Source organism: Euprymna scolopes, chromosome 17 (genome assembly GCF_053919585.1).
Source record: "Euprymna scolopes isolate OS-2025 chromosome 17, ASM5391958v1, whole genome shotgun sequence".
In the NCBI taxonomy this organism is placed as follows: Eukaryota; Metazoa; Mollusca; class Cephalopoda; order Sepiida; family Sepiolidae; genus Euprymna; species Euprymna scolopes.
The window spans coordinates 121965373-121984102 of NC_136498.1; the positions used below are offsets into that span (position 1 = coordinate 121965373).

An 18730-nucleotide genomic window follows, 5' to 3' on the forward strand; every position below is an offset into this window, starting at 1 on the left:
TTCTATCATTATATGTAATCAGTTTTTTAAAATAGTCAACCTTATAGGAGCCTATTCGTGACCAGACACACGCGCTCGCGCGTGCGCGCGTGCGCGCACACACACACACACACACATTCAGCTTTATATTATAGATATATATAACTACTTCATTTACTCACATAAAATTAATATACGAAAGTATAAATTCATGCGTAAACTTTAAGTATTTACTTCAAAAGTGCTCAATACGTAGGTGGAGCTAGTTAGTAAGTTATAAAATATATGCGCCTAAGCCTGGAGAGTCCTAGAGTGGATGAAACGCGGAATATTCAGTGTAGCTTTATCGCCATATATTTTTTATAACTTACTATATATATATATATATATATATATATATATATATATATATATATATATATATATATATATATATATATATATACTAGTAAAAGTACTCGTCGTTGACTGGGTTCAAAAACAACCTACAGAAAATGGACTCTGATTTATGAAAGTACTAGGCGGGGGAGGGGTACCCGGCGTGCCCGAGTGTTTGGAGGTGTGTTATGCTCGGGCGGGGGTGGTGGGTCTAAATCAAAACATAAGAATAAGCGAAGTAAAAAAAAAAACAAAAAAAGAAAACAGAAAAACGAACGTTAAAACTACTTTAAAAAATCTGAAAAATAAAACGGGGGGTACCCGGGTGTTGGGGAAGGGGGAGGGGTAATAAAAGCATAAGAATAAATATTAAAATAAAATATTAAATAAAAATTAAAAAAATCGAAACAAAAATAAATAACGTAAGGCAAACGAACGATGTTAAATGTTAAAATCGGAAAAACAAAAACAAAACAGAAAAACGAACGTTAAAACTTCTTTAAAAAATCTGAAAAATAAAAAAAAAAACACGTGAAAATTGCTTAAATAATCCTGTTTCGATATTAAAATTTAAAAAATCGGTGGGTACCCGACGTTGCCCGGGTGATTTTGGGGGTGTGTGGTCGATCGGGGGGTGGGAGGTGTTAATGAAAACCTAAGAATAAGCGAAGTAAAAACAAAAAACAGAAAAACAAACGTTACGTGAAAAATGGCTTAAATAACCCTGCTTCAATATTAAAATTTAAAAAATCGAAAAAATAATAACCCAGCGCTCTAACCAACTGACCTAACACAACGTACACGAAATTAAGCCATTTTTTATCTTTAAACTAAATCAGGTTACGACGTCGTATGACGCATGCGTAGAAGCGAATGCGTCATGAGAGAACGGTTTTTGCTGACCCCTGTTTTTGGCCAATTGTTCGATATTTGTCGGGCGAACGATTGGGCTTTCATATGAGACTTAATTTGTGAATTTTTGTTTCGTCTGTCGAAAGTTTATAACAAACATACAAACACACATACATACATACATTTTCGGTTTTATATATATATAGATACGAGGCAAAATCTGTGTTCGTGTGTCTGCCAAAAACTTTCAACACACACGACAGATGCTGACCAGATCAGTATCGTTTTCAAGCTCGATTTTTCGGACGACAAATATCGAAAATGTGGCCCCAAACATTAATTCCTTCACCCTCAACTGGGCATTTTTTTACAAGGAGAGTCAGTTTTTGTGTCGACATTTTCGCAAAGGTATCGTTTCGGTTGGATTAACTACGCTTAATTTTAACGCTCGGGACTTCCGGTTGCGTCATGGAGACATCGCCAAAGACGTCACGTTTTCTTCTTCTTCGTGTTACGGGTTAGAACCTGCCTGCCTACTACCACTTTTTTTAAACCTCTCTCCATCCGAGTAGCCTACTCCCTACCCCACCCGCTAATACCACTTTTTACCCCCCCCAGGTTCCTTACTATACCACTTACATACACCCGGGCAACACCGGGCATCTACATCCATCGTGTTACGGGTGATAGCCTGCCTGCCTACCACCGCTTTTTTGTTTAACAACACCTCTTTCCACCCAGGCTGCCTACTGTTGTTTTGATTCCCCTTCCCACCCCCTCCGCTACTACTACTTTTTTTTTTGGGGGGGGGATCCTTACTACATCACCCACACACACACGGGCAACGCCGGGCACCCCCGCTAATATATATATATATATATATATATATATATATATATATATATATATATATATATATATATATAGTCTTTATTGATGATTTTTTAAACGATATTAAGGTTAACGTCTTCATCTCGGAGATCCAGTGTTTTCTTTGTTTTTTTTTTGTTTTTTTTAAGTCGCCCATCTTTTATTTGGACGTATTTATTTATTTATTTATTTATTTATTTATTTATTATGTCTATGGCATCATAGAGTTACGGATTAAGACGCTGGACTGAAATACATAAGATCCGAGGTTCGAATCCTATAACAGTCAAGGTACGTGGAAGAGGGGTAGTGCGCTGAAACACGCGTGTACGTAGATTTAAGAAATTTCAAATAATAAATAAATAAATAAATAAATATATATATATATATATATATATATATATATATATAATATCTCGTTGTTTTGAGCAGTGGCTCTTCAGTTTTTGGCTCTAAAGTTTAGGGCTATTTCAACCATTACCACTGCATGATCGGCGTTCTCAAGTGGGCTGTGGGTATTAGTTACACAGTCATCGGGAACTGTGGTCAGAAACAGATCTAGAGGTGATGCGGGTTGGAAACGTAACCATCTGTGATAGGGAATGAGATATAGAGAAGTTATGTGTAGTCATACCAGCCGCGTCTGTGTGAATAGAAAATCCAAGCCAGTTGCTGTGGGGGACATTAAAGTCACCAAATACATGCACTTGTGCGCTAGTGTCGAGGGAAAGTGCTGCATCTATGCTGTCAGAGACTTTGTTTATTAGGGTACAGTCCTGGGTCGAGGGAGAGCGGTAGAGATATTATAAAAAAGGCTGACTGGGAAGCCATCAGGGATCTCATCAGGGACGCCCCATGGCGAAATATCTGTTCACTTCATGTACATTCTGTTGCACTTTTAAAAAAATCATTGAAAATTTTATATCTATATCATTAATTGCTAGATGAAAGATAATGTTTTTAAAATGCACCAAAATGTACATCACATAAAATAAATCCAAGGTAATTTTTTGATTCAATTTAAATTAAATTTTTATACCTTACTTTGACAAATTTATAAAAGTGAACCTTGAAGATAAATAAATTTCAAATTGAATCTTGTACCTTTATTTTTAAAGCCTATTGTAAAAACATTTTGTTTAACAATTTTCATGCCTTAGATGAAATGCTTTTCTAACTTGTATCTTATCTTTTTAAGATTATATTTTAAAACTCTCCTTCTCTCTATTTCAGTTTGTATTTCTCCTCTCACCACAACTCATTTTTGCAACCCCCTCTTTGTATTATTACAGGTCTGAATATTCTCTGTTTCAGTTTGTATTTCTCCTCACACGACAACTCATTTTTGCAACCCCCTCTTTGTATTATTACAGGTCTGAATATTCTCTGTTTCAGTTTGTATTTCTCCTCACGCCACAACTCATTGTTGCAACACCCTCTTTGTATTATTACAGGTCTGAATATTCTTTCTGTTTCACCTTATATTTCTCCTCACACTACAACTCAGTTTTTTTGCAACTCCCTCTTTGTAATACAGGTCTGAATAATTAGAAAATCTTTTTTAGATTAAATCTTTTTTACCTTCTTTTAGAATAGGAAATCTTTAAAATTCAATAAGGAACATATTTCATATAGGTTCATTAACAAATATTCAGTACATAACGAGAAAAATAGAAATGAAAATTTCAAAAGGACTGTATAACTGGTTACGGTCAATAGTAGTCCTCGCCAGCGAAAGTCTTTGTTATTGTTATTCTATTATTATTATTATTTAAAACATTTTGTGTCCTGCTCTTTCGCGTAATGAATAATGTATAATCCAAAACCGTATCAATGTTGTTTGTGCGCAATACAGTGTTTTCATTTGTTTTGTTTTTGTTTGTTTGTCATTATTTCCAAGTAAGTGCAATTATGAAATTTGTAGATGATTTCAAAAGTAATTTCTAAAAATATGCCGTCATTTAAAATTTTTTTATTTTTTTATTTTTACGGCACCGGTTCGGTAGCGGTGTCAGAAATTTCGTGAAAATAGTGAATAATTCCACCCCATCTTTCCAAGCTTATAACTCCTCGAAAAATGTAATTCAAGCCCTAATTTTTTTTTCAATTAAAGGAGCAAGGACCAAGGTTTTATTAAAAACAAAAAAAACAATGTGCTTTTTTTTTAAAAAAAGGTTTTAAACTTCGGACTTTACAGGTAAATTTCTAAAAAACGGATTTTTTTTTGTTTTAAATTTGAATATATTATTTATTGGCCTTTTCTCTTCAATTTGTGATATATAAAACTATTCAACATAAATTAATTATTTACTTTTTAATAGACATTTCAAAATGAGAGGCGTGAATTATTCGACCCCCTGTCTTTCCAAGCTTATAACTCCTCGAAAAATGTAATTCAAGCCCTAAATTTTTTTTTCAATTAAAGGAGCAAGGACCAAGGTTTCATTATAAAAAAAACACAAAAAAAACAATGTGTGTGTTTTTTTTAAAAAAGGTTTTAAACTTCGGACTTTACAGGTAAATTTCTAAAAAACGGATTTTTTTTTTGTTTTAAATTTGAATATATTATTCATTGACCTTTTCTCTTCAATTTGTGATATATAAAACTATTCAACATAAATTAATTATTTACTTTTTAAGAGAAACTTGAAAATGTGTGACACTTACACAAATGGGGGGCGTGAATTTAAAAAAAAAAAAACGTTTGTCTAAAATATTATATTCGGTTTCTTGGAAAGAACATAAAATTTCACATTGACCCTGAAAATATCGTAAAAATAGAATCAGTAGAAAAATTTTGATAGATTTTTAAAGTTTAAAAATTGAAAAATATTGAGTTCGGAAAATTCATTACTGTTTTAAAAAAAAAAAATATTTCAATTACTTTTAAAACAACTGTCATAGTTTATTTTGGAAGTATAATCCATAAAGAAAATAAATAACCCACTTTTAACAGAGAAATTACGAGATTTTTATATTTTATTCGCAGTTTCGTGTTAGGGGTGTCAAAAATTCCTACAAAAATTCTGATACAGCTACCGGTTCGGTAGGTGTTTGAATGTGCTTGCACGTTTGCTAGTGTATTCATATTACGTTTGATTTTGTGTCGTCTGTCACCACGTCCGCGCGCGTCGCCATCCACCACCGTTTATCCTGCTCTACTCTATGTTCTCCCTCCTCCCTCTCCTCCCGTCCGCATGTGCCCGTTTCCATAGGTAAAAAGTAAATGCGTAATCTTCACAGAATAACGCGATGAATAGCTTATTCGCTGGGGGGGGGGGCGAGATAACATGGCAAGTGAATATTTGAAAAAAAAAGGAGAGGGAGGGGGGGGCAAGGAAAAATAACAAAATGAAGATGCATGTGGAGAAAAGCGGGCACCTGTTTTCACCTGCATTTTGCTATTTGTAGAAAGGGGAGTAACACGGGCGCTCCGGGCACGGTTCGAACATAAAACATTTCCTTTCCAAAACTAAGACATTTATAATCTATATCCATATTCTCATTTTCGTTCAAACAATTTGATTTTTTTTCCCGTGTTTCTGGCGATCTCTCTCTCTCTCTCTCTCTCTCTCTCTCTCGTTCTGTATCTCTCTATCTCTCTCCTTCTGTCTATCTGTATCTCTCTATCTGTCTTTCCCTCTCCCTCTCTCTCTCTCTGTCTATCTGTATCTCTCTATCTATCTCTCTGTCTTTCTGTATCTGTCTATCTTTCTCTCTCTCTCTCTCTCTCTCTCTCTCTCTCTCTCTCTCTCTCTCTCTCTCTGTCTATCTGTATGTCTATTTTATTCTGTATCTCTATTTTATTCTGTCTATCTGTATCTCTCTATCTGTCTTTCCCTCTCCCCCCCCTCTCTCTCTCTCTCTCTCTCTCTCTCTGTCTATCTGTATATCTCTATCTATCTCTCTGTCTTTCTGTATCTCTCTATCTTTCTCTCTCTCTTTCTGTCTATCTGTATGTCTATTTTATTCTGTATCTCTATTTTATTCTGTCTATCTGTATCTCTCTCTCTCCCTCCCTATCTATCTATCTATCTATCTATCTTAATACAAAAGAAAAGAAATCTTCCCAAACCATTCTAATTTTCATTTTTCTTCGAATCAAATTTTCCTTTTCGTAAGTAGAAAAATATGCATCCTCTCCTCTTCAGATATTATAAACTAATCTATATATTAATTCCCAATACAATCGAAATATGTTTAATATCATTGAAAGAGCATTATCATAGTTATGTGAAAATAAGAATCAAAAAATAAATTTACTTTGAAAACTCCTCAAACTTTCTTTCATTTTGATTCATCCGACTAATGTTCTCATCTTGAGTGTTATTTTCACAACGTTTCGGTCGATGTAAACTCCGACCTTCTTCAAGTGTATCTTGTTGAACTCGGGAATTTGTATGGAATTTCGAACAAAACAACTTATTTACTTCACGGGGGTAGCATCCTCTTGTTCCGTCAGCCATGACCGGATAGAGAATCCTAAGTAATTCGCAGTTATTTATCCATTTATTTATTATTGCGAACTATTATCCTCATCTTGTAGTTGTTGTTTAACGACGTGTCGGGGCGCAGTGGATAGAGGCGTTGAATCTCTACGGTTCCAGGTGAGCATTGTCTGAAGATAGCGGTTTCAATCCTACCCAATGTGCTCAGCTGAGCGTCAATCTATGGTCCCCCTTCACCAAACTTTCACGAAAAACACTCGTCTAGTAAAAAAAAACACTATCAATAATTTCTCACACTCTTTATCTGTGCCTAAACCTAAATGTAGATTCCATAAACAAAGCTTCTTTCTTAGAACTACACGGCTGTGGAACTCTCTTCCGATTGCCTGCTTTCCAGCTGATTACAATCTGATTGTCTTCAAGTCCAATGTAAACAAGTTCTTGAACTGACCCCTAAGTAATCCAATTTACAAAGTTTCCACTACTTACGTTTACTACGCTATAATAACATTGACTAATGTAGACCCATTAACACATCCTCGAGTGGCCTCCGGGCCTTGATAAATGATGATTCCTGTGTAAAAAAAAAAAGCTGGCCAGAGACTAAGTTGGCCAAAACTTGGTGAGACAACAACAGCTATGGAAAGCATTAATTGCTGAGGATGCAGTTGAGAAATTCGACGTTCCTATCCCATTACAGTTAACCACCTGATGAAGGCCGGAGGAATAGTCGGGCGAAACGTTGTTAAACAAAAACAAGAAGATGAGGATGATAGTCTGCAATAAATAAAATTAATAAATAATACAAATTACTCATCTCAAAAAGAATTCCAATTAATTAAATATTAATTCGCTGTTGTATTGCAAAGACCTGCGGCACAGTGGTTAGAGTACTTAAATACTCAATTGTAAAAAAGTGACCTTTTCCTAAAAGTTGAAGGTTCAATTCTTAGTGTAGGCGACTGAAAAATGTCTGTGACAAGGATGGGGTTATGGACTGGTGTATTGTCCTGATGGAAATGCCATTGACGCTATTTGCTGGCCTCTTTCTACGAGATCTCTTCCTGAACTCCTTTAAAACCTCAATATGATATTCCTTGTTGACCGTCCGTCCGTTGGGAACCCAGTGCATGTAGATCATAATCGTGCTGCAAAAAAAAAGGGGGATCATCATAAGTTTCTATGTGGATTTGATTTGTTTGACCTTATTGGGTCTGGGAGAGCCATTATACTTCCACTTGGTCTCTGGGTAATAGTAGTAAATCCAGTTTTCATTGCAGGTCACTGTGTCAGAGATATACTCGAGAGTCAAAACAATGAAAATAATGTTCTGTTGTCATAGGCCTAGTCATCTCCCCAGATGTATAGCAATAATATACTAAATTTTCAAAAGTCTACAATAAGTTTCCAGACTTTTTTGTACAGCCATTTAGCTGTACAAAAAAGTCTGGAAACTTATTGAAGGCACCTTGTCTATACAATTTATTACTACTTGTATCTGTTTTAGTCCAGAAAACATTAATATGATACTCTGGCCGCTTGCCCGAGTACAAGACCTCCACTTTCCATCCACATCTTCCTACATGACCATTCCTAGATAGCACCTTTCCCCTAACTCATTCCCACTAATATTTTTTAAATCTATATATATATATATATATATATATATATATAAAACTGAACCTACCAATATATAAGCGTATGTATGTATGTATGTATGTATGTATGTATGTATGTATGTATGAATGTATGTATGTATGTATGTATGTTTGCATGGGTGCCTAAAACTTTCGACAAAGGTGACGGATTTTGAAGTTTGGAAGTTCGACCTTTTATACGACAAATATCGAAAAATTGGCTAAAAACATTAATATCTTCACCTTAAACTGGGCACTTTTTTTACAGGGGGGGGGTCCCTTTTTTCGCCGATATTTTTTAAAATTCTCTACTTTCGATTGTCTAGCCTTAATTTTAAGTGATTTGTTTTGTCAGCCATTAGATTGCCTAGTGATTTTTTGTCAGCCATTAGATTGCCTAGTGATTTGTTTTGTCAGCCATTAGATTGCCTAGTGATTTTTTGTCAGCCATTAGATTGTCTAGTGATTAGTTTTGTCAGCCATTAGATTGCATAGAGATTTTTTGTCAGCCATTAGATTACCTAGTGATTTTTTGTCAGCCATTAGATTACCTAGAGATTTTTTGTCAGCCATTAAATTGCATAGTGATTTTTGTCAGCCATTAGATTACCTAGTGATTTTTGTCAGCCATTAGATTACCTAGAGATTTTTTGTCAGCCATTAAATTGCATAGTGATTTTTTGTCAGCCATTAGATTGCATAGTGATTTTTTGTCAGCCATTAAATTGCCTAGTGATTTTTTGTCAGCCATTAGATTACCTAGTGATTTTTTGTCAGCCATTAGATTACCTAGAGATTTTTTGTCAGCCATAAAATTGCCTAGTGATTTTTTGTCAGCCATTAGATACCTAGTGATTTTTTGTCAGCCATTAGATTACCTAGAGATTTATTGTCAGCCATTAAATTGCCTAGTGATTTTTTGTCAGCCATTAGATTGCATAGTGATTTTTTGTCAGCCATTAAATTGCCTTGTGATTTTTTGTCAGCCATTAGATTACCTAGTGATTTTTTGTCAGCCATTAGATTGCATAGTGATTTTTTGTCAGCCATTAAATTGCCTAGTGATTTTTTGTCAGCCATTAGATTACCTAGTGATTTTTTTGTCAGCCATTAGATTACCTAGTGATTTTTTTTGTCAGCCATTAGATTGCATAGTGATTTTTTGTCAGCCATTAAATTGCCTAGTGATTTTTTGTCAGCCATTAAATTGCATAGTGATTTTTGTCAGCAATTAGATTGCATAGTGATTTTTTGTCAGCCATTAAATTGCCTAGTGATTTTTTGTCAGCCATTAAATTGCATAGTGATTTTTTGTCAGCCATTAGATTGCATAGTGATTTTTTGTCAGCCATTAAATTGCCTAGTGATTTTTTTGTCAGCCATTAGATTACCTAGTGATTTTTTTGTTAGCCATTAGATTACCTAGTGATTTTTTTGTCAGCCATTAGATTAGCTAGTGATTTTTTGTCAGCCATTAGATTGCCTAGTGATTTTTTGTCAGCCATTAGATTACCTAGTGATTTTCTTGTCAGCCATTAGATTACCTAGTGATTTTTTTGTCAGCCATTAGATTACCTAGTGTTTTTTGTCAGCCATTAGATTGCATAGTGATTTTTTGTCAGCCATTAGATTACCTAGTGATTTTTTTGTCAGCCATTAAATTGCCTAGTGATTTTTTTTGTCAGCCATTAGATTGCCTCGTGATTTTTTTTTGTCAGCCATTAGATTACCTAGTGATTTTTTTTGTCAGCCATTAAATTGCCTAGTGATTTTTTGTCAGCCATTAGATTACCTAGTGATTTTTTTTGTCAGCCATTAGATTGCCTAGTGATTTTTTTGTCAGCCATTAGATTACTTAGTGATTTTTTTTGTCAGCCATTAGATTACCTAGTGATTTCTTTTGTCAGCCATTAGATTGCTTAGTGATTTTTTGTCAGCCATTAGATTACCTAGTGATTTTTTTGTCAGCCATTAGATTACCTAGTGATTTGTTTTGTCAGCTATTAAATTGCCTAGTGATTTTTTGTCAGCCATTAGATTGCCTAGTGATTTTTTTTTGTCAGCCATTAGATTACCTAGTGATTTTTTTTGTCAGCCATAAAATTGCCTAGTGATTTTCTGTCAGCCATTAGATTACCTAGTGATTTTTTTTTGTCAGCCATTAGATTGCCTAGTGATTTTTTTTGTCAGCCATTAGATTACCTAGTGATTTTTTTGTCAGCCATTAAATTGCCTAGTGATTTTTGTCAGCCATTAAATTGCCTAGTGATTTTTTGTCAGCCATTAAATTGCCTAGTGATTTTTTTGTAAGCCATTAGATTGCCTAGAGATTTTTTGTCAGCCATTAGATTGCTTAGTGATTTTTTGTCAGTCATTAGATTACCTAGTGATTTTTTGTCAGCCATTAGATTACCTAGTGATTTTTTTTGTCAGCCATTAAATTGCCTAGTGATTTTTTTTGTAAGCCATTAGATTGCCTAGAGATTTTTTGTCAGCCATTAGATTGCTTAGTGATTTTTTGTCAGCCATTAGATTACCTAGTGATTTTTTTGTCAGCCATTAGATTGCCTAGTGATTTTTTGTCAGCCATTAGATTAGCTAGTGATTTTTTTTGTCAGCCATTAAATTGCCTAGTGATTTTTTGTCAGCCATTAAATTGCATAGTGATTTTTGTCAGCAATTAGATTGCATAGTGATTTTTTGTCAGCCATTAAATTGCCTAGTGATTTTTTGTCAGCCATTAAATTGCATAGTGATTTTTTGTCAGCCATTAGATTGCATAGTGATTTTTTGTCAGCCATTAAATTGCCTAGTGATTTTTTTGTCAGCCATTAGATTACCTAGTGATTTTTTTGTTAGCCATTAGATTACCTAGTGATTTTTTTGTCAGCCATTAGATTAGCTTGTGATTTTTTGTCAGCCATTAGATTGCCTAGTGATTTTTTGTCAGCCATTAGATTACCTAGTGATTTTCTTGTCAGCCATTAGATTACCTAGTGATTTTTTTGTCAGCCATTAGATTACCTAGTGTTTTTTGTCAGCCATTAGATTGCATAGTGATTTTTTGTCAGCCATTAGATTACCTAGTGATTTTTTTGTCAGCCATTAAATTGCCTAGTGATTTTTTTTGTCAGCCATTAGATTGCCTCGTGATTTTTTTTTGTCAGCCATTAGATTACCTAGTGATTTTTTTTGTCAGCCATTAAATTGCCTAGTGATTTTTTGTCAGCCATTAGATTACCTAGTGATTTTTTTTGTCAGCCATTAGATTGCCTAGTGATTTTTTTGTCAGCCATTAGATTACTTAGTGATTTTTTTTGTCAGCCATTAGATTACCTAGTGATTTCTTTTGTCAGCCATTAGATTGCTTAGTGATTTTTTGTCAGCCATTAGATTACCTAGTGATTTTTTTGTCAGCCATTAGATTACCTAGTGATTTGTTTTGTCAGCTATTAAATTGCCTAGTGATTTTTTGTCAGCCATTAGATTGCCTAGTGATTTTTTTTTGTCAGCCATTAGATTACCTAGTGATTTTTTTTGTCAGCCATAAAATTGCCTAGTGATTTTCTGTCAGCCATTAGATTACCTAGTGATTTTTTTTTGTCAGCCATTAGATTGCCTAGTGATTTTTTTTGTCAGCCATTAGATTACCTAGTGATTTTTTTGTCAGCCATTAAATTGCCTAGTGATTTTTGTCAGCCATTAAATTGCCTAGTGATTTTTTGTCAGCCATTAAATTGCCTAGTGATTTTTTTGTAAGCCATTAGATTGCCTAGAGATTTTTTGTCAGCCATTAGATTGCTTAGTGATTTTTTGTCAGTCATTAGATTACCTAGTGATTTTTTGTCAGCCATTAGATTACCTAGTGATTTTTTTTGTCAGCCATTAAATTGCCTAGTGATTTTTTTTGTAAGCCATTAGATTGCCTAGAGATTTTTTGTCAGCCATTAGATTGCTTAGTGATTTTTTGTCAGCCATTAGATTACCTAGTGATTTTTTTGTCAGCCATTAGATTGCCTAGTGATTTTTTGTCAGCCATTAGATTAGCTAGTGATTTTTTTTGTCAGCCATTAAATTGCCTAGTGATTTTTGTCAGCCATTAGATTGCATAGTGATTTTTTGTCAGCCGTAAGATTACCTAGTGATTTGTTTTGTCAGCCGTTAGATTGCCTAGTGATTTTTTTGTCAGCCATTAGATTGCCTAGTGATTTTTTTTGTCAGCCATTAGATTGCCTAGTGATTTTTTTTGTCAGCCATTAGATTACTGAGTGACTGAAGCGTGGAAAAATTCTCGGCAGATCGAGAAAAGTAACAGAAAGAAAACTCTGTTGTCTATATGTGTTAAGTTATAAATTTTTAAAGTGCACACGAACTTTATGGGCAGCCTGTATATATATATATATATATAAAATCAAATTCTACCCAACTTACCATTAACTATTACCGCACTACCACCTTACATTCGTTAACCTCATCCTCGAGTGGCATTCAGACCTTGATAAATGGTAACTCTTTTGTAAAAAAAATAGTGTCATACATCAAATTCACTAAGAATTTCCCTTCACATCGCATATGAATATATTAAAAAGTGTGAATATGTGCGGTAATGCTTTCTATATAATTGGCTTCCTTAACTACCATAGAGAAAAATTGGTAGAGACCGCAGACGTCAATTTTTTTTTTAACTTTGACCCCAGTTTTGACCCTTATAACATTTATTGTCTTGGGCCTAAATTAAATTACAATGTTTGATACATGTCCGAATAACTGTTTTGCCCCAAAATTGGTGGAGGAGTTTGGTAGAGTCTGCAAAGGTCAACACTGTAAACTTTGACCTCTTGCAGCCAAATTTTCACCCAAAAACTGATTAAAAAGCTTGCTGCATGTCTGAATACCCTTTATGTAAAATTTCAAATGTTTAGAATAAAAATTGTCTTAATAGTTTGCTGGAAACCGTAAAGGTAAAATCTTTGTAACTTTTACCACTTGGAAGCCACATTTTCAGCAAAACAAACGATTAAAAAGCTTGCCCCGATGTCTGAATACCCTTTATGTAAAATTTCAAATGTTTAAACCAAAAATTCGCTGAGTAATTTGGTAGAGACCGCAATGGTCAATTTTTTTTTAACTTTGACCCCAATTATGACCCCCTTAACATTAATTGTTTTGGGCTCAAATCAAATTATAAAGTTAGATCCATGTCCAAGTAACCTATATCTAAAATGTCAAATGTTTATACCTAAAAATGGCGGAGGAGTTTTGTAGAGTTTTCAAAGGTCAAATCGTTGAACTTTGACCCCTTAACAGCCAAATGTCTGGCCGAAAACCGATTAAAAATTGTCCCCATTTATGTCAAATCTTGAGTCTGTAGACCGAAAATTAGCAGAGTTATTTCCAGCTACAGTATAACTGGAAATGTTTTCTCAATCATTAAATCATTTCTCTCCGATAGGCTCATAAGAGTAGTGGTCGATGGACAAAAATCAGAGGCCTGCAGTATTAATGCTGGAGTCCATCAGGGGTCAATCCTGGGCCCAACTCTCTTCCTGATCTACATCAATGACCTCCCTAAACACATACTTAAATCATTCATTGACATCTATGCTGATGACAGGACCATCTATGGCAACACATCAAAGGCTGTAAATGACAAAGTTCTCTCTGATTCTCTGTCCTCTGATCTCGAGCGTGTGGTTCAGTGGGGGAAGATGTGGCTGGTTACCTTTAATGCATCTAAAACCAAACTCCTATCCTTACATCATCAACGCTCTGATCCCCATCTGGCATCAATTGTGATGGATGGCTCTCGTCTGGGTGAGGCCCCGTGTTTTGACAAGCTTCTGGGTTTGTCCTTTACTCCTGATCTGAAATGGAACACGTACATCAAGTTTGTTGCCAAGGTCGCTGGAAAGATGGTGGGATCCTTCTACCGCTCCAGAAGATATCTCACTACTGATGCAATTCTCTATCTATATAAAAGCCAAGTACGTCTAAGGATGTAATACTGTTGCCATATCTGGGAAGGAGCTGCTAAAAACAGCCTATCCTGCCTTGACAGAGTACAAAACAGACTTCGTGGCTTAGTGGAGGGATGCCCTTTTCTCTGCCCTGCAACCTCTCTCCCACAGAAGAGACATTGCGAGCCTATCCTTGCTTTATCGTTATTTCCATGGCAGGTGCTCGTCTGAACTCCAATCTCTGGTCCCCCCTCACAAATCTTTCACGAAAAACACCCGTCTAGCTGAATTCACTGTGAAAAATTTCTCTCACTCTTTATCTGTGCCTAAATCAAAACGTGGATTCCATGAACAAAGCTTCTTTCTTAGAACTGCACGCCTGTGGAACTCTGTTCCGCCTGCCTGCTTCCCACCTGACTACAACTTGGATGTGTTCAAGTCCAACGTTAACAAATTCCTAATGAACCGCCCCCTTAAGTAAACACTTCATCAAATCTCCACACTAACGTAATGCACTTTCAATAACCCTTATCCTTGAGTGGCTTCCAGGCCTTGATAAGTGGTGACCACTGTGTAAAAAAAAAAAAAAAAAAAAAAAAAAAACGCATGTGCCATTTGCTTAAAAAAGCTTTTGGTCCTCAAACCATATCTACATCTTCCCTACTCTCAAGTGATGGAATTGCCCTTATACAGGATCCTAACAAGATTCTCCTTCATTGGACTGAGTATTAATCTTATCTTTGACAACCCCTCTAATGTTGATGACGTCATCAATGAATTTTTATCACAACAGAAGCTTATCCATGAAATGTCTGAGTTCCCATCTGAGAATGAAATTAGAGATGAAATCAAGGAAGTGAATGTTGGGAGGGCTCCAGGACTTTCTGGTATTCTTGTGAAAGTCCTCTTACATGGGGGTGATAAACTTGTTCATGAAATTCTTCATCTTATTGCTGATGTCTGGAGGTGTGTTCCCGTCCATCAGGATTGGGTTGATGCAATTCTTATATCACTGTACAAGGGAAAGGGGCCCAGGACCGACTGTGGAAGTTATCGTGGGATTAGTTTGTTGGAAGCAGTTGGCAAAGTATTTTCCAGAGTTCTACTCAATAGATTGTTAAAGTATATTTGTCCATCCGTCATTCCCGAAAGCCAAAGTGGCTTTAATCCGGGCAGAGGAACCACGGACATGATCTTCTCTGCTCGGCAGTTGCAGGAGAAATGTATTGAACACCGTGTTTCGCTTTATCAGGTTTTTGTTGATTTGACTGGCTCTCAATACGGTGAACAGAAATGCCCTATGGATAATTCTGGGGAAGTTGGGATGCCCACCTCAATTTCTACGATTACTCAGGGAGCTCAACACTAATATGAAGGCTCGCCTGAACTTCAATGGATGCCTATCAGAACCCATCTCAGTTGACAATGGTGTGAAGCAGGGTGATATCCCAGCACCTACACTTTTTTCTATTTATTTTGCAACTATGCTTTCCTATGCCTTTAGGGAATGTTTTCAGGGGGTTTGTTTGTGTTTCAGAACCACAGGTAAAGTCTTTGATCTTCGTCATTTTCATGTTTCTACAAGGACCTTTCAGCACCTGGTTCGTGAATTGCTTTATGCAGATGATGCCGATTTCATGGCCCATGGTGAGAGTGATATGCAGGGTATCATGGATCTGTTGTCAGGGGCCTGTGCATCTTTTGGGCTTACTATTAGTCTTAAGAAGACTAAGGTCATGTTCACACCTCCACCCGGTGGTTTGTATGTGGAACCAAATATTTTTGTCAACAACCAGAGACTTGCTGTGATTGACACATTTGGGTATTTGGGTAGTACTCTTGCCAGAGACGGAACCCTGGATGCTGAGGTCAGCTATAGGATACAGCATGCCACTAATGCTTTTGGTGGCTTAGAGAAGCGCGTGTGGTCTGACAGGGGCATAACTCTTCATACAAAGATCAGTGTCTATCACTCTTGTATTTTACCATCCTTGCTTTACGCTTCTGAGGCCTGGACAACTTATGGTAGACACATAAAAGTCATGGAGAGAGTGCACCAAAAATTCCTGAGACACATTCTAGGCATCAGGTGGAGCTCTTTTATACCTGATATGGATGTTCTCATACAAGCTGACGTACCTTGTATCGAGAAGTTGATTATACGCAACCAGATGAGGTGGGCTGGACATCTGACAAGGATGGACAACAAGAGATTGCCAAAGCGCCTGTTCTATGGTGAAATTACACAAGGAAAGCGTCCACAACATAAACCGATGCTTTAGGGATATCATCAAAGATAATCTTAAAGCTCTTGGAATTTATGTGTTCAGTTGGGAAAGTGCTTCCAATGATCGTAAAAAGTGGCGCTCCTTGGTCTATCATGGCTGTGATAGCTTTGAGAAGAAAAAATATGAGCATGCAAAAATGGAGCATGATATCTGGAAGAAAAATCTGTCAGATCTATCAGGTCTGTTGGAGGATTTCATGCAGAACCACATCTGTGATTTATGTGGTAAAATGACTTTATCCGAAGCTGGATCACATTGAGATCAATCTTTCTTTGATGGGGAAAACACTGCGGGACACAGATATTCTATTTGCTCTGTGGTCTGTAAATCGAGTGGAGGCCTGAAGCATTATATGAACGTCCACAGTAGAGCAGCACCAGTTGGCATCCCTCAATCTCAGCTTAAGTGTGACCTTTGCAACAGACTGTGTAAGAGCAGGGCTAGGGTGATGAGCCACCTTCGTTCCCACAGTAGATAGAAATTGATTCATCTTGATCACATCTCCACATGTTTATATGTATGTGTGTGTATATATATATATATATATATATATATATATATATATATATGTATATATATATATATATATATATATATAATAAATAAAAACAATATTTAAAAAGTACATGAAAATGAATGAATAATCAACAATAAAACAAGGGAAAGATGGTCTTTTTCTGTCAAGAAGTGACAATCACTATGTATACATGCATGCACGTATGTATGTATGTATGTATGTATGCATGTATGCATGTATGTATGTATGTATGCATGTATGTATGTATGTATGCATTCATGCATGTATGTATGTATGTATGTATGTATGCATGTATGTATGTATGCATGTATGTATGTATGCATGTATGTATGTATGTATGCATATATGTATGTATGTATGTACGCATGTATGCATGCATGCATGTATGTATGTATGTATGCATGTCTGTATGTATGTATGCATGTATGCATGTCTGTCTGTATGTATGTATGTATGTATGTATGTATGCATGCATGCATGTATGTATGTATGTATGTATGTATGTATGTATGAATGTAAATCACGTTGACACACCGGTTCTCGTCAGATCACCAAAGTTAAGCAACGTTGAGCCTGGCTAGTACCAGATGGGTGACCATTTGGGAATTCTAGGTAATGTATGTGCTTTCCGCTTATCTCGGCATTGTTTCCAATCGTCATGACCTCCACTTGCCACTGGTATTCAACAATGTCGACTCGGGGGAGGTGTGGTTGGAGATTGTGCAAAATGTTTTCCATCTTTTAATACCGAGATTTTTATTTCTGTGGTATAGAAGGAAGGGGTACACTCACAAGTAAGGCATAGTGCTGAATGTATGGGTGCTTGAAATGAGAAGAGGGATCGGAAGTTCAAATTAATAGCAAGAATAAAAAAAAATGCTTATCTTCATTATTGTTGTTGTTATGTAATAATAGAATTAGTAATAATAGTAGCATTAGAATTAGTAATAATAGTAGCATTAGAATTAGTAGTAATAGTAGCATTAGAAGTAGTAGTAATATCAGCATAAGAATTATTAGTAGTAATAGTATAAGTAGAAGTAGTAGTATCAGATAAATAGTAGTAATAGTATTATTAGAATTATTAGTAGTAATTATAGTATTATAATTACTAGTAATAATAATAGTATTAGAATTATTAGTAGTAATATTATTAGAATTACTATTAGTAATAATAGTATTAGAATTATTAGTCGAAGTATGATAGGATTAGAGCTGAGTTAATCAGCAATCGATTTTTTATATATTTTAATCACACAAAATGAATACTAAAATATTTCTTAGACTGGGGATTTGAAAAAAAATCCATTTCAATTGTTCTAATTAGTTGTAATTTGCAATTAACTCACCAAATGAAATATATCTTACTAAGTGTGCTTATCACCTTCTTCATCCTCTCTCAGAGGATTATGTTTGATCCTCGCTCCTATTTTATACAATGTCTAACACATTCCCTAACGTCACACACGCACTCTCTGACGCTAGCTCTCTCTCTCTCTCACACACTCTCCTTCCCTATCTATGCCTCTCTCTCTCTCTCTCTTTCTCTCTCTTGCCAACTATCTATTCATCTAGCTATCTCTCTTTCTTATGCGCACGTGCACACACACGCACGTACACACACACGTGTACACGCACGCACACACACACACACACGTACACACACACACACACACACATATTTTTAACAAGCTATTTAACTTCTCGCATCTAAAGTGCAGCTGTAATCTTAAAAGAGCATCCAGGGGCGACGTGTTTAGTTCTTGTTTCTTGGAAGATAAAC

General features: G+C 35.7%; 1 pseudogene; it reads left to right on the forward strand.

Moving 5' to 3' along the window:
• Positions 1-17454: 17454 nt before the first annotated feature.
• Positions 17455-17571, forward strand: LOC145297109 (5S ribosomal RNA; annotated as a pseudogene).
• Positions 17572-18730: the final 1159 nt, after the last annotated feature.